Source organism: Dasypus novemcinctus, chromosome 25 (genome assembly GCF_030445035.2).
Source record: "Dasypus novemcinctus isolate mDasNov1 chromosome 25, mDasNov1.1.hap2, whole genome shotgun sequence".
In the NCBI taxonomy this organism is placed as follows: domain Eukaryota; kingdom Metazoa; phylum Chordata; class Mammalia; order Cingulata; family Dasypodidae; genus Dasypus; species Dasypus novemcinctus.
The window spans coordinates 10,302,716-10,313,482 of NC_080697.1; positions in this window are offsets into that span (position 1 = coordinate 10,302,716).

Here is a 10,767-nt window from a genome sequence, read left to right on the forward strand (position 1 = left end):
GGGGGTGGGGGGTGACCCTCCAGGGCAGGCAGCACCCCCTCTTCCTGTGTCTTCCTGGGCAGACAGTGGGGCACAGTGAGGTCCGGCTCGCCCCTTTCAGGGGAGCTGGTGTGTGCACCCACAGACACACGCCTGCGTGTGGCCCCACAGCGGCTGGCAGGGGCGTCTTTATGGCTCGTGCACCCCGATGGGGTGCTCGGACGGCTCTAAGTCGACCTTGACCGACCCGAGCAGAGGCACAGGCCCCGCGTGGGCCCCTGCGCCATCTCGCACACGCACACCCCTGACACACGCGCGTGCACACGCGGCCCTCGGGGTCCTCTGGGGCCTCCTCGGAACGCCCCCAGGAGAGCACGCCTCTGCCTTCCGGGGCGCTGACCTCTCTACCCCACGCCCTGCCGGGGTTCTCACCCCAGAAGCGCCTGACTTCAGACGCCCCAGGCGTGGCACCCGCAGGGCAGGCCGTGGGTTCACGGGGCCAACGCTCCCAGCGTCTTTATCGCTTGTCACCTTGAGTTCAACGCCCCGCTCGGGGCCAGGGTGGAGGTTTCCCCTGGGCCTTGTAAAGTGGGGTGGGCAGGGGGAGACCACCCCTCCCAGCCCATGGGGACGGGCCGCGGGGGCCGCCGCACTCCCCGGCGGGAAGCAGCCCTGAGCGCGTGTCCCCAGCCCCGCGGGGTGCAGCCTTCCCCGGGGGGGGGGGGGGGGGGGGGGGGTCCCAGCCTCTAAGCCTCCCCTTGGGGCCTCCCCCTCCCTGAACGCTTCACAGCCAGCCCAGGGCAGCAGGTGGGCAGGCGAGGGGACCGACCAGGAGGGACCCCAGACCCCAGAAGCACCCCCCACCGCCAAGGCCGCCCCCAGGGAGAGCCCGGGGAGGGTCCGCAGCAGGGGTGCCACCTCCTTCTGCCTAGCTGCTGCCTTTCCACAAGCGCAGGCCCTGGCCGGGGCCCGCCCCTGCTCGGGGGAAGTCAAGGGCCCTTTCCCAGGAGCCCGTGGCTGCAGGCCCCCTGGTGTGGGGGGACAGGAGCCTGCACTGTGCAGGCGTCTGGGTGGCTCGGGAACCCAGGGCCCAAACTCCCTCTCACAGTGGGGTTGGGGTAGGGGAGTCAAGGCGGGAAGGAGAGGCTCGGGGGCTTCGAGCCAGGGCTCCAGGGTGTGTCGTTCCCGCCGCGGGCGCACCTCCAGCGGCCCAGCCCCGGCCTGACCGGCTGTTTTTATGATGATGATTAACTTTTATAGATTTTTTCTCCCGAAGCAAGTTAAATCGCATCTGCTCGGGCTGACGGCCAAGGCCGGGCAGCGGCCGGGCAGTCCAGGGCCCCGAGGCGCTGGCGGGCTGGGGCAGGGGGCGTGGCGGCCAGGGGGTTCCCCCAGGGGCTCTGGGGACCTCGGAAGCCTCGGCCTGGGCCTCTGCATGTGGACTCTGAGTCTGGGGTCCAGGCAGTCACCTTTCTGAGAGTGGAGTGGATGAGAGTTGGAGCCGGTGGCCGACGTGCAGTTTGAAGGACCAGCCTGACTGGGAGATGGAGACCCTTGCCGGCCGGCGGTGGTGGGCGGAGGTGGCCGAGACCCCGCAGTGGGCCCGCAGCCGTGGGACCCTCGGCCTAGAGGCCTGGTCGTGGAGTGTGGGGCCCAGGGCAGGACGGGGTCCCCCAAACTGGGCCTGAGGGGGGAGTGCCACCCCCAAGTGCCCTCCCCCCACAGGAGGGCTGGGAGGGGCTGCCACCTGTTCTTCTGCCACCAGCACGGCCACCTGCGGGGCCCCTGCCTCCGCACCGGGCACCCTGGCAGCCTCTGGAGACGCCCAGACCCACCCCACATTTACGGACCCCTCACTGGTGGCAGACTCTGTGCTAAGGTCGGGGGTTGCGGAATTGATAAAATGACGCCCCTTCTCTGAAGGCATTTCAAATTTTGGGAGGTAAAAAGACAATGTAATCTGGGAGATGCCCAGTCCGGGCTGGGGGCAAGGGAGAAGGAAGGAAAGGGCGCCCGGATGGGTGGGCTGCGGGGCCCACAGGGACACCGAGCGCTTCTCACCCTCCCCTCGCCTTCCGGGGAACCGTTCCAGACCGAGGGCCAAGAGGAAAATGGGCACCCTCCCTTTCACTTCTTCCCCAGCAGGGCCCACCCCTCCTCTCCAGGGAACCCCTTTCACCCCCAGAAAACCCGGAGCCACTAAGCCCAGCTGAAGAGAAGCCCAGTGGGCGTGCCAAGGCTGCCCTGGCACAGGAGTGCATTTACTCGGCCCTGCCAAGTGCCTGCGGTGCAGAAGGGGTTGTGCTGGGTGAGGCCGACAACTTCGCCTGCCCGCGAGCACCATGTTAGCGGTGCTGCATAACAAACAACCCCAAAACCTAGTGGCTTAAAACAACAGCCTTTCTTTTGCTTAGGAATGTGCCATCTGGTTCGGGCTGAGCAGGACCCACTTGGTGTCAGCTGGGACCGCCAGAAGGCTGGAGTCACCTGGAGTCACCTCGCGGGCCTCCAACCCGGGCTGCGAAGACCCAGGAGCTGTGACAGGCCCAGCTCTTAGCCTGGAGGCCTGAGGGTCCCGGGGGAGGGCAAGTCAGGGGGCAGCCGTGGTCCCCGCAGCAGCCTGGCCCGTGGGCTCGCAGCCTCGGTTCTGCCTCGTCCTGTTTAGAAGCGTCCGGCAGCCCAGGCCTCCTTTGAGGGAAGGCCGACAGGAGCCCACCTGCGGATGGGGTGACTGTCGAAGGATTCGCGGACACACTGTGGGCCTGTTTGAAATCCCCGCACGAGGCCAGGGCCGCACCAGTCTCGGCGAGGGTTCTGGAGAGGATGGCGAAGACAATGAAATCGAGAGACATTTTCCGGGAAGGAAAAGATTCCTCTGACATAAGAAAGTCGGGGGTGGCGATTGGCAGGGAAAGCAGCGGAGAGGGTGCGGAGCAGGGGAGCCCCGAGTTCAGGCCCGGCCTGCGCCCCCAGCGGCCACCCCGGGCAGCGAGGGCAGGGAGAGTGGCACGCCCCTGCTCCCGGGGCCTCCCTGGGGTCAGGCCGATTCCTGGGAAGCTCTGGGAGCACCTGGCTGGGCTGCCCCTCACATCCGGGGAGCACCGTGATGAGTCCCCGCCAGCTCCCGACCAGGACAAACCCTAGGGCGGGGAAGGACAGGGCCGGGCCACATGTCCCCACCTGTAAACCGGGGCCGCCTGCGGGCAGGCCGGGCGACGGACGGATGGTTTCCTTTATGGCGTTAAAGACCCGTGCGGGACCTGAACTGAAATGACACAGTGACTTCTTTGCTGAATGGGACAGAGTTCTCAAATACCAGAATATCCCCCAAGGTCTTGTGCCATGCACCATGTGGCACCTGCAGACACAACACACTGTGCGTTTAATCTGCGCACTTAGCACTGGCAAGGGAGCCGGGACGCGCTGCCCAGCAGCTGGCCGTTTTCACCGAGCGGCAGCCCCCGGACACAGGCCCGGAATTCCCTCCAGAACGTGGAGCCCAGCGGACTAACCAGGAGTGGTGAGCTCGTTTTTAACGTAATTTAATCGTAAGTTCCTGAAGTTCATTGTGAAAAATGCTGTTTATCGACCAGTTCAGAAAATACCTGAAGCTTTCACAGTCAGTTCTCGTAAGCCAGGGCAGGCCGGCCTGAGTGCCCGCTGGTTTGGGCCCAGGACAGGCAGACGCCAAACTTGTGTTCTTCACCCCACTCGACGCTGCCGGACGTACCAGAGGCCCCCGGGCGCTGGCGAGGAGGGTTGGGGTTTCAAATTGGTGTGACCCCAAAGCCGAGTTCCCAACCACTCTCATTTGTCCCCACTGTATTTCCTTTTTTTATTTTTAAAGATTTGTTTTATTTTTTCTCTCCCCTTACCTTCTCCCGCCCCTGTGGGGACTGGACACGGGAACCAGACCTCAGACGGATGTGGGCCAGGGGCAGTGCCAGCAGGCACAGGTGCAAACCCCTCCCCGTGGCCGCCAGCGCGCCCGGGCCACTCTGGCGCTGGCGTGAGGGGTGGAGCAGCCACGGCTTTTCAGCCACATTTGGAGATTTAAGTTCACATTAACCAAACCAAATAAAAATCTAATTCCGCTCCTCGGGTGCGATAGCCACACACCAAGTGGTCAACGGCCGCTCGTTAGACGGCCTCCTGCTGGGCCACACGGAAGCAGAGGCCATTTCCATCACCGTGGAAGCTTCTGCTGGACGCGCCGGCCCTGGAAGGCGGTCAGATGAATGGAAAACACCGTCTCGCCCGACCGAGGGAGCCAGGCGCTGAGGAGCGGCTCTTGGACGGAGACGGCCTGGAAGGACCGACTGCCACGCACTCCGGCCCACCCTGGGCCCAGGCCCCTCCTTCCATGGCCCACCCCGGGCCCAGGGCCCTCCTTTTCCTGCCCATCCCTTGCTCAGGGCCCTCCTTTCCTGGCCAACCCCAGGCCCAGGCCCTCTCCTTCCCCAGCCCACCCCATGCCCAGGCCCCCTCCTTCCCTGGCCTACCTGGACCCAAGCCCCATCCTTCCCCAGCCCACCCCAGACCCAGGACCCCTCCTTCCATGGCCCACCACGTGCCCAGGCCCCCTCCTTCCGTGGCCCACCCTGTGCCCAGGGCCCTCCTTTCCCTGCCCACCCTGTGCTCAGGGCCCTCCTTTCCTGGCCCACCCGGGCCCAGGCCTCCTCCTTCCTGGCCCACTGGACCCAAGCCCCCTCTTTCCCCAGCCCACCCCAGACCCAGGACCCCTCCTTCCATGGCCCACTACGTGCCCAGGACCCCTCCTTCCGTAGCCCACCCTGGGCCCAGGCCCCTCCTTCCATGGCCCACCCCGGGCCCAGGGCCCTCCTTTTCCTGCCCACCCTGTGCTCAGGGCCCTCCTTTCCTGGCCCACCCCAGGCCCAGGCCCTCTCCTTCCCCAGCCCACCCCATGCCCAGGCCCCCTCCTTCCCTGGCCCACCTGGACCCAAGCCCCATCCTTCCCCAGCCCACCCCAGACCCAGGACCCCTCCTTCCATGGCCCACCACGTGCCCAGGCCCCCTCCTTCCGTGGCCCACCCTGTGCCCAGGGCCCTCCTTTTCCTGCCCACCCTGTGCTCAGGGCCCTCCTTTCCTGGCCCACCCGGGCCCAGGCCTCCTCCTTCCCCAGCCCACTGGACCCAAGCCCCCTCTTTCCCCAGCCCACCCCAGACCCAGGACCCCTCCTTCCATGGCCCACTACGTGCCCAGGACCCCTCCTTCCGTAGCCCACCCTGGGCCCAGGCCCCCTCCTTCCCCGGCCCACCCCAGACGCAGGACCCTCCTCCCTGGGTCCCCGCCCCGGGCCCCGGCCCCAGCTTGCTCTCTTGCTTCTCCCAGGTTGCCCAGCCAGGGGTGGAGCAGGTGGCCTGCAGGGGCCTGCGGAGGAGCTGACAGCCACCGGGTGGCCGGAGTGTCCTCAGGCCATGCAATGACCGTGACCCAGAGGGCTGGGGCCAGAAGGAGCAGCCCCTGCCCTCATCCCAAAGCAGCCAGACAGCTTTGCCAGACAGAACCTTAGGGAGCCGGGAAACGAGTGCCAAGAAGATGCTGGGGGGCCGGGGGCTGGAAGGGCTCCTTCACGCTTCCGGAGCGCCGCTCACCCCGGCGTGATGACGGGCCGGGAGGGGCGGTGGGCGCGGCGTGTTTGTCTCGCGGCATCTTTCATGCCCCGGGAGCCTTTGATGTCGGAGACTGTGTTCCACCGGCTTGCCATGTGCCGCCTGCTCCGGGCTGTTCTTTTTATTCCTCCTCCAGTTCATCTCGTTAAATTGGTTCTGCATGGGGCGAGCGAGGGGCCCGGCGGAGAGGGCCCGCTCTGGTTTACAGGGGAAGGGGAAGTGGTCTCTGTTTCTCGGTTGCGGCTGGAAGCAGGGGGCTCGCCCGCCTCACCCTTCCCGGCTCAGCTCACGCGTGAACGTCTCTTAGAAGCTCCGAAGAACCCGCAGATCTTCCTTGTGGGTGCACATCAGGTCCTGCCAAGTTCCTAACAGAACCCACATGGCAGCTTCCCAGCGTCCCCCGGGAAGTCCCCACACGGTTTGGGGCAGTCGAACTCCTTGCCACCATCCACACTCACTCCACCCTCCTCCAAGTCGCTTTACTCAGAGAGAAGCCCCTCGGCCATGCCACAGGTGCATCAGCGCCGGGGCTGGAGCACAGCCGCCCCCGGGAGGGGGTGGCATCAGCTGCTGTGGCCCGAGCGGGGCTGGCCCCTTGAGAGGAGGGGGCTCGTGTGCTTAAGGGTCCAGGGGCTTCGAGCAGAGAAGGCCCCGAGCCCCGGTCATGGTGGCCCGGCCAGGGCGTGCCCCAGGAGGCAGGGGTTTGTGCCGCTGGAGCATTGGCACCCACTTAGCGGGTGCCGGGGAAGCTTAGGGGTGGGTGAACGGAGGGGCGCTGGCGGGACAGGCTCCAAGGCCCGAAAGGACACCACCGGGAAGGAGGGGCACCCCTCAGGCCAACCAGGGCTGGGCCAGACACGGGCAGGGCACGGAGGGGCAAGGCCAGGAGTGGAGCCTGGAGGAGGCGGCCTGCGGAGAAGCCGAGGAACAGGCTTCTGGAAGCGCCGGGGCAAGGTTGGTCTTGAAGGTGTCCTGGTGCTGAGGGACCAGGAACGGCCCTGGCCGGTGTCCGGCCTGTCCTGGGCAGAGACGCTGGGTCTGGAAGCTTCTCCCGTGCACACAGCTTGACCAACCCCGAAGCTGATTTTTCTTCCCAGCGTTGTCTCAGGCAATGTGGCTTTCTTTCGTTCTTCAGAGTCGTGCTGTGTCGGGAGCCCTGAAAGACACCTTCAGGAAATTGTAGACTCATGCGGAGGTGGCTTCTCACCAGCAGTCCTGGAGCTCGACTTGCCAGGAGGAGAGGGGCTCTGTCTCCCTCGGGCAGAGTCTGCTTTGGGAGCATGGCCTCCGAGAAGCTCCTCGAGGCAGGTGGAGGCGCCCTCACCGTCCAACGAGCTGAGCTGTGAGTACGCACGGGCGTGTCTACCCGTCTGTCTGCAGGTTGACGTGCCTCCACTCCTGGCAGTGCCCTTTGCACACTTCCGCTGAGCCCCAGCCCTGCACCCCTCCCTGGGCATGGCTGGGAACGGACAGGACACCTCTGCATCTTGGAACATGCTGTTTTAGTCCCCCAGGGACAAAGTGCCCTGGAAATACATCTGAAGAAATCAAGCAGGAAAGGAAGATACAAATTAGATGATGAGGTAGATAGAGCTAGAGATAGTAGATAGAGAGAGAGAGGGATAGAGGAGATAGAGAGATAAGAGAGACACAGAGATATAAAGAGACATAGACATAGAGAGATAGAGAAAGGGAGAGATAGAGATAAAGAGATAGAGTGATAGACATAGACAGAGAGAAATAGAGATAGAGAGACAGACATAGACAAAGACACAGACACAGAGATGATGGAGATATTTGGTCCAGACAGAGCCATTTCGAGCCCAGAACTTTTTACAGCCAAGAGCTAACATTCGACTTCTGCCAGCATTCCAACACAGGTGCCAGAAGGGAGAGCAACAACTTCAGTGAACAAGGAAACCACGTCCCATTGGCCTCCCAGGACCCCCCGTGTGCACAGCCTCCACGTCCTTGCACCAGCACTCCCCTTGAGCAGCAGGGGGAGGGCGGTGGTCTTTCTTGGGTGGCGCCGTCCCCCGATGCACCCACCCCAGCAGAGGAGAAGGGTCATCATGGCCGAGGGGAGGCCAGTGGGGCCCAATAGTGGGCGCCTTGCAAGTCAGGTGGGTCAGGCTGTGTGGGTAGCACTGGGGGGGCTTTACCAGGGTGTGAGCAGCAGGACGACCGAATTCAGGGACTTGCACAAGAAAGGGCTGTATTTAAGGAAAACAAGTGTCCTAGTGTGCCTGGAACAGTCCTAGTCTGCTGGACAGTCTCGATTTTTATGCCTTTTACCCCAGGATCTATTCACTTCCAAACTTATATCCTGAGTTTACTGAATGGATATTTTATGAGATTAGGGATTGTTAATTTTTAAAGATATGATAATAATATTATGGTTATGTTAAAAATAAGCTTGGGGAAGTGGACTTGGCTCAATGGATAGAGCGTCCGCCTACCACATGGGAGGTCCAGGGTTCAAACCCAGGGCCTCCTGACCCCTGTGATGAGCTGGTCCACGCACAGTGCTGGTGCGCGCAAGGAGTGCCGTGCCACGCAAGGGTGTCCCCCGCATAAGGGAGCCTCACGTGCAAGGAGTGGGGCCCATAAGGAAAGCCGCCCCACACGAAAAAAGCGTGGCCTGCCCAGGAGTGGCACAGCACACACGCAGAGCTGACGCAGCAAGATGACACAACAAAAAGACTCACAGATTTCCTGTGCCACTGACAAGAATAGAAGCAAACACAAAAGAACACACAGAAAATGGACACAGAGAGCAGACAATGGGGGGGGGGGAAGGGGAGAAAAATAAATAAAAAATAATAAATCTAAAATAAAAAAATAAATAAGCTTGTACCCTTTAGAGATACATACTGAAATATTGATAGGTGAATGCGGCCTGAGCTTTGCTTCAAAATGATTTAGGAGAGGAGGCGTTGGGGCGGCAGGGAGTAGAAATGAAACAAGATTGGCTGAGTTGACTATTGTTGTGATCTCATGATGAGTTCTTGGGGATTCATTGTCCTCACCTCTTCATTTTTGTATTTGTTTGAAATTTTCTGTTCTAAGTTTTTGAGAATAAAGTGTGCCAGATTGGACAGTAACTCTGACCACTCTAGTTCAGGCGTTCACAACCAAGGATGACTCTGCCCCCAGGGGGCCCTTCAGCAAGGTCTGAAGACATTTTGAGTGGCTGGAAGTGGGGGTGGGACCACTGGCATCCGGTGGGCACCGGCCAGGGCTGGGCAGGGGACCACCGAAGGCTGCGAGGCCCAGGGCAGCCCTGTGGCAAAGCCTGTCCGGCCCTGTGGCCAGTAGGGCCGGGGCTGAGCAAGCCCGGGCTGGTGGGATTGTCTGTAATCGACGCAAAATCACTGCTCGGGGAGAGGGTGTCGCTCAGAGGTTGAGCGCTGGCTTCCCACAAGGTCCCCAGTTCAATCCCAGGCCCCCGAACCTCAAAAAAAAAAAAAAAAGGAGGGAGGATGGGTGCGAGCTGGCTGTAATTCGTGCTCCAGGACGGGTTAGGGGACACTTCCAGGAATCCACACTCCAGGGATGGAGGCGAGGACCTCCAATCTGCTTCTCGAAATCTGCCCCTGAAATTTCCTTAACTGGCTTCAGGGACCTTGGGGACAAGGTGTCCTGATGAAAGGAGTGGCGTTCGAGGGATGCGCTTGGCTGGGAAGAGGGTAAGGGCACCTGCACCTTTGCTTGAACAACGAGTCCCGCAAACCCAGAGGACAACACCCACAGCCTGGCCCTGGGTCTCCTCCCATCTGGTCCCTCGTCCCAACGCCCACCCCCGCTCCTGTAGAAGGCTCTGCCTCCAGGGCCAGCTGTGGGATGCTCCTGCCGGCAGAACGTCATCTCTCTGGGGCATGAACTTTACATGCAGGCGCCTGTCGGTGAGCCTGGGACAGAGCAAGGGGACTCCCCAAGCTTAGTGGAGGGAGTCAAATGGCCGTTCTCGCCCCAGCTTGTTATTAAAAGTCTGTCGCTGTGGCCTCACCTGGCCTGAATCTTGCTTTCACCGTCACGTACATCCTCGTGGCAAGGGTGTGGACCCGGAGACGCGGCTCCCATTGAAACTGGATACTGATGCTTGCCTAAGACACTGGCCACGGCCGAGCAGCTCAACTGGCTGCATCACGAAGGCCCTGTGGATGTGCGTGGATTGGAGGGGTGCTGGGAACGTTCTCGCTTCCTTCGGGATCTCTCTCTTCCGCGTAGCGCACACACCTCCCTGGCACCAGCAGTGCAGGGCACTCTTGCCTGCTGTCATTGACCGGACACCGCTCTGACACACGCCCCTGTCTGCCCCTTCAGTGTCTCTCACCTGTCTCTGCGGCTCCAGCTGTGGCCAGGCATGGCGTCCCCGTGCCCAAAGCCTCCGAAGGTACGTCAGCCAGAACGTGGCCGTGGCCTGTGGCTTCGGGGGCTGGAGTTGGCGAGGTGGCCCAGACTGGGCTTCGGCTCCCGGGGGTCCACAGCCAGGCGGGGCCGGGCTGCCTCTGCGGGGAAACTGCTAGGGTGCCTGGCTGCTCCACGTCCCGCTGCTGTCCCGGAGCTGGCCTCCTTGGGCACTGACAGCGGCCACGCATTTAGGGGCAGGAGGGCAGTCAGTGACCCAGCGTGGCTGGGAGGGCTCGCCCAGGAAAGCTTCGTGTCAGTCCTCAGTAGCCCCGGGGGAGAGCGTGTTCTGGGAGCAGATGAGGATGGAGAGGGGGGTGCGGGGCCCTGAGCCTTGGGCCGGGGGACATCCCTGGGAAGAGCGCCAGCAAGCCGTGGAAGGGGTAGAACTCGAGTTGCTGCGGCGAGACGCATTCGGCGGCCCCACCCTCCTGACTGCCCCGTGCACTCGCCCCTCACCAGGCCTCGGTGTGGGCACGCATGCTGACACGCGCGTGTGACGCACGCACAGGCCCGGGCAGCGCCGCTCGGCCCTCTCTTTCTGAAGGTCCATTTGCATGTCCGACATGGGCTTCTCCTAGATGTCAACCCCGTGGGGTGTCGGGGTCCCGGTCGGGGCCCCTCAAATGCCCCTGGCAGACCCAGGGGCAAGCTGTCTGGCACCCAGGCCCCCCCCCCGCAGCCCCATCCACAGGCCTCGGGACCCTAGGGGGGGCTGCAGGCTCCTCCCACAGGTGTGCAGCTC